Source organism: Triticum aestivum, chromosome 3D, assembly GCF_018294505.1.
Source record: "Triticum aestivum cultivar Chinese Spring chromosome 3D, IWGSC CS RefSeq v2.1, whole genome shotgun sequence".
In the NCBI taxonomy this organism is placed as follows: domain Eukaryota; kingdom Viridiplantae; phylum Streptophyta; class Magnoliopsida; order Poales; family Poaceae; genus Triticum; species Triticum aestivum.
Window position 1 is genome coordinate 327,559,269 of NC_057802.1, and position 6,483 is coordinate 327,565,751.

The window sequence follows — 6,483 nt, forward strand, 5'->3', positions numbered from 1 at the left end:
ATATCTAGGTATGATCATGTGTATAGGCATCACGTCCGTGACAAGTAGACCGAAACGATTCTGCATCTACTACTATTACTCCACACATCGACCGCTATCCAGCATGCATCTAGAGTATTAAGTTCATAAGAACATAGTAATGCTTTAAGTAAGATGACATGATGTAGAGGGATAAACTCATGCAATATGATATAAACCCCATATTTTTATCCTCGATGGCAACAATACAATACGTGTCGTTTCCCCTACTATCACTGGGATCGAGCACCGCAAGATTGAACCCAAAGCTAAGCACTTCTCCCATTGCAAGAAAGATCAATCGGAGAGGCTGGTAGATCTCCAAGAGACTTGCAAAGATAACCAATCATACATAAAAGAATTCAGAGGAGATTCAAATATTGTTCATAGATAAACTTGATCATAAACCCGCAATTCATCGGATCTCGACAAACACACCGCAAAAGAAGATTACATCGAATAGATCTCCAAGAGAATCGAGGAGAACTCTGTATTGAGATCCAAAGAGAGAGAAGAAGCCATCTAGCTAATAACTATGGACCCAAAGGTCTTAGGTAAACTACTCACACATCATTGGAGAGGCTATGGTGTTGATGTAGAAGCCCTCCGTGATCAATGCCCCCTCCGGCGGAGCACCGGAAAAGGCCCCAAGATGGGATCTCACGGGTACAGAAGGTTGCGGCGGTGGAAATAGGGTTTTTGCTCCGTATCTGATGTTTCCAGGGTACATGTGTATATATAGGAGGAAGAAGTATGTCGGTGGAGCAACAAGGGGCCCACGAGGGTGGAGGGCGCGCCTGGGGGAGGTGGGCGCGCCCCCTACCTCGTGCCTTCCTTGTTGATTGCTTTACGTAGACTCCATGTCCTCTGGATCACGTTTGTTCCGGAAATCACGTTCCCGAAGGTTTCATTCCGTTTGGACTCCGTTTGATATCCTTTTCCTTCGAAACACTGAAATAGGCAAAAAACAGCAATTTGGGCTGGGCCTCCGGTTAATAGGTTAGTCCCAAAAATAATATAAAAGTGTATAATAAAGCCCATTAAACATCCAAAACAGAATATAATATAGCATGGAACAATAAAAAAATAAAGATACGTTGGAGACGTATCACTCATCACTGAAATCAGTTCCAGTGAGGCCTACACCAATTAGTGAGGAAGTTAATGATGATGATCATGAAGCTTCGGATCAAGTTACTACCGAACCTCGTAGGTCAACCAGAGTACGTTCCGCACCAGAATGGTACGGTAATCCTATTCTGGAGTTCATGTTACTTGACCATTACGAACCTACGAACTATGAGGAAACGATGATGAGCCCAGATTCCGCGAAATGGCTTGAGGCCATGAAATCTGAGATGGGATCCATGTATGAGAACAAAGTGTGGACTTTGGTTAACTTGCCCGATGATCGGCAAGCCATGGAAAATAAATGGATCTTCAAGAGGAAGACGGACGCTGATAGTAGTGTTACTATCTACAAAGCTAGACTTGTCGAAAAAGGTTTTTGACAAAGTTCAAGGGGTTGACTACGATGAGATTTTCTCACTCGTAGCGATGCTTAAGTCTGTCCGAATCATGTTAGCAAATTGCCACATTTTATGAAATCTGGCAAATGGATGTCAAAAAACTACATTCCTTAATGGATTTCTTACAGAAGAGTTGTATATGATGCAACCAGAAGGTTTTGTCGATCCTAAAGGTGCTAACAAAATGTGCAAGCTCCAGCGATCCATCCATGGACTGGTGCAAAGCATCTCAGAGTTGGAATATACGCTTTGATGAGTTAATCAAAGCATATAGTTTTATACAGACTTGCAATGAAGCCTGTATTTACAAGAAAGTGAGTGGGAGCACTACAGCATTTCTGATAAGTATATGTGAATGACATATTGTTGATCGGAAATAATGTAGAATTTTCTGGAAAGCATAAGGAGTATTTGAAAGGAGTTTTTCAAAGAAAGACCTCGGTGAAGCTGCTTACATATTGAGCATCAAGATCTATAGAGATAGATCAAGACGCTTGATAAGTTTTTTCAATGAGTACATACCTTGACAAGATTTTGAAGTAGTTCAAAATGGAACAGCCAAAGAAAGAGTTCTTGCTTGTGTTACAAGGTGTGAAATTGAGTAAGACTCAAAGACCGACCACAGCAGAAGATAGAAAGAGAATGAAAGTCATTCCCTATGCATCAACCATAGGTTCTATAAAGTATGCCATGTTGTGTACCAGATCTCTTGTATAACCTACACTGAGTTTGGCAAGGGAGTACAATAGTGATCTAGGAGTAGATCACCGGACAGCGGTCAAAATTATCCTTAGTGGAATAAGGATATGTTTCTCGGTTATGGAGGTAACAAAAGGTTCGTCGTAAAGGGTTACGTCGATGCAAGCTTTGACACCGATCTGGATGACTCTAAGTCTCAATCTGGATACATATTGAAAGTGGGAGCAATTAGCTAAAGTAGCTCCGTGCAGAGCATTGTAGACATAGAAATTTGCAAAATACATACGGATCTGAATTTGGCAGACCCGTTGACTAAACTTCTCTCACAAGCAAAACATGATCACACCTTAGTACTCTTTGGGTGTTAATCACATGGCGATGTGAACTAGATTACTCACTCTAGTAAACCCTTTGGGTGTTGGTCACATAGCGATGTGAACTATGGGTGTTAATGACATGGTGATGTGAACTATTGATGTTAAATCACATGGCAATGTGAACTAGATTATTGACTCTAGTGCAAGTGGGAGACTGAAGGAAATATGCCCTAGAGGCAATAATAAAGTTGTTATTTTATATTTCCTTATATCATGATAAATGTTTATTATTCATGCTAGAATTTTATTAACCGGAAACTTGATACATGTGTGAATACTTAGACAAACAGAGTGTCCCTAGTATGCCTCTACTTGACTAGGTCGTTGAATCAAAGATGGTTAAGTTTCCTAGCCATAGACACGAGTTGTCATTTGATTAACGAGATCACATCATTAGAAAATGATGTGATTGACTTGACCCATTCCGTTAGCTTAGCACTTGATCGTTTAGTATGTTGCTGTTGCTTTCTTCATGACTTATACATGTTCCTGTGAGAATGAGATTATGCAAGTCCCGAATACCGGAGGAACACTTTGTGTGCTACCAAACATCACAACGTAACTGGGTGATTATAAAGGCGCTCTACAGATGTCTCCGATGGTACTTGTTGAGTTGGTATAGATCAAGATTAGGATTTGTCACTCCGATTGTCGGAGAGGTATCTCTGGGCCCTCTCGGTAATGCACATCACTATAAGCCTTACAAGCAATGCAACTAATGAGTTAGTTGCGGGATGATGTATTACGGAATGAGTAAAGAGACTTGCCAGTAACGAGATTGAACTAGGTATTGAGATACCAACGATCGAATCTCGGGCAAGTAACATACCGATGACAAAGGGAACAACGTATGTTGTTTTGTGGTTTGACCGATAAAGATCTTCGTAGAATATGTAGGAGCCAATATGAGCATCCAGGTTCCGCTATTGGTTATTGACCGGAAACGAGTCTCGGTCATGTCTACATAGTTCTCGAACCCATAGGGTCCGCACGCTTAATGTTCGGTGACGATCGGTATTATGAGTTTATGTGATTTGATGTACCGAAGGTATTTCGAAGTCCTGGATGTGATCACGGACATGACGAGGAGTCTCAAAATGGCCGAGACGTAAAGATTGATATATTGGACGGCTATATTCGGACACCGGAAGTGTTCCGGGTGGTTTCGGAGAAAATCGGAGTGCCGTAGGGGTTACCGGAACCCCCCGGGGAAGTATTGGGCCTTAGTGGGCCTGAGGGGAGAGAGTGGGGCAGCAGCCCAGGAGGTGGCGCGCCCCCTCCCATGAGGAGTCCGAATTGGACTAGGGGAGGGGGGCGCGGCCCCTCTTTCCCTCTCCCTCTCCCTCTCCCTCTCTTTCCTTCCCCCTTCCCTCTTCCTAGTTGGACTAGGAAAGGGGAGTCCTACTCCTACTAGGAGGAGGACTCCCCCCTCCTTGGCGCGCCCCAAGGGCCGGCCGGCCTCCCCCTTGCTCCTTTATATACGGGGGCAGGGGGCACCCTAGAACACACAAGTTGATTGTTCCAAGCCGTGTGCGGCGCCCCCTCCACCATAATCCACCTCGATCATATCGTAGCGGTGCTTAGGCGAAGCCCTGCTTCGGTAGCAACATCATCACCGTCATCACGCCGTCGTGCTGACGGAACTCTCCCATGAAGCTCTGCTGGATCGGAGTTCGTGGGACATCATCGAGCTGAACATGTGCTGAACTCGGAGGTGTCGTGCGTTCGGTACTTGGATCGGTCGGATCGTGAAGACGTACGACTACATCAACCGCGTTCTCATAACGCTTGCGCTTACGGTCTACGAGGGGACGTGGATGACACTCTCCCCTCTCGTTGCTATGCATCACCATGATCTTGCATGTGCGTAGGATTTTTTTGAAATTACTACGTTCCCCAACACCTCTTCTTGGCTGAACGCTCGTCGGGCTCCCCGGGATACGTGGTCGAGCTTAGGCTGTGACATTCTGGAGCAGGGGATGTGGATCTGGTGGGAAGGGACACAGCAAGCCTCATCTAAAAACTCAGGGGAGTGGGGCGACGGTATGGGAATCGCTGGATAACCTGAAATTTATTATCTAAGCTAGGAGGAACGGGCAGACCGGCAGGGTTGGCGGCGGCGCCGGCGGCGGCCGCGAGCTAGGGTTTGAAGGGGGGAGGGGGGGTGGGGGACTATGCAGGGGGGTATTTGAGGATACGCTGCGGCTACTGAAAATTTTAGTAATGGTGGGTGGAGATGGTGGTGGACGAGGGAGGGCGACGGTTCAAATGCCTCGGCTACTGGAATTTTACTTGATTGTGGGCGACGGTTGAAGTACGACGGCTACTAAAATTTGGGTAAAGGAATTGATGTGGGGCGGCAGTGCCCAAGATCGTGCACGGTCCAATAACAATATGCGTGTGTGATAATAAGGAAAAGTGGCGCGAATCCTCCGATTTTTGCAATGCTTAAGGCAGGTAGTTTGTTTTTTATATTTCTAGCTAGCTGGTCTATCGCACACGGTTTGTCCTAATTTCCAGATAAACTTACCCGCCTTTAGCTTCCATAGGTGGTGGTTTTACAGCGCACTTGCATCGCACACTGTTAAGCCAGTACCTCCACCCTTTGCTCGCGCTTGCGCGGTTGTGGTGATTTCAGCGCACTTGCATCGCACACGGTTGAGCCAGTACCTCCACCCTTTGCTCATGCTTGCGTGGTCGTGGTGATTTCAGCGCACTTGCATCGCACGCGGTTGAGCCAGTACCTCCACCCTTTGCTCGTGCTTGCGCGATCGTGGTGATTTTAGTGCACTTGCATCGCACACGGTTGAGCCAGTACCTCCACCTTAATCTACTCGCGCTTGCACGGTCGTGGTGATTCACATCGCACTTGTATCACACACGGTTAAGATATTATACCCCGTGTCCATTGAGGATCATCAGTCTTTGCAGCAAAAAATAATGTTAGGGAGGGTCAAAAGACAGCCACACCAGCATGTGGCCCAAATATATATGAGTGAAAAGGGTGGTATGTGATGTTCAAAATTCCAATGAACAACTTTGACCCCGCGGGCCCACGGTTGGGCGCGTCATTCAAGATCCATGAGCGGGGCCAGAAGTCAGGAACCACTTGGAAGTGGCCAAATATATGTACGAATATTGGGGATGTTTAAAACTTTAAATACACAATGCATAACTTTGGTGGCACCTGCCTCGCAAACCCGAAAGCACCCTAACAACCACCTAGCTAGGATATATATAATGACATAATGTCGTACCTAGCTAGGATGCTTGGCCCACCACCTCCCACTTCGTGTCAGCGGGGCGGATGCACATAATGATCGATACTTTGGTCATACATGCATGTCGCCATGACCTACCATAAGACGGACCAATGAATCTTTCATTTGGTCAAATGACAGTTGTTGTTGTCAATAAACCGCTTGGGCCAATAGATTGAACCATCATAAACATCGCACAGAGGGACCACAAAACCAGCACCTCTTGCATGCGGCCCAAAATGATGTACGTTGGGAAGGGGTGATGTGTGTTTTCAATATAGAATAATGTACAATTTAGATGTGGTGCCTACCTCTCGATACAGACAACAACCATGAAGGCAAGGTAGTTAAGGACGAGATACGTACGCAGGGTTTGATGTAGGTCGAACCCAACAATCCGAGCATCTGGGAGGGAATCCTGACAACGCATGAGCTCGAGCTTTGGTTGACCGACATTTGACGGTGACCGGCCCTAACATGAACTAGGAGGAATCCATTCATGGCCAACACATACCCCTCATTATCGGTCAAAGGGATGATATATATATATACACTCGGGGAGCCCACAGATATCCCCGTCGTCACAAAAAACCGCACAAG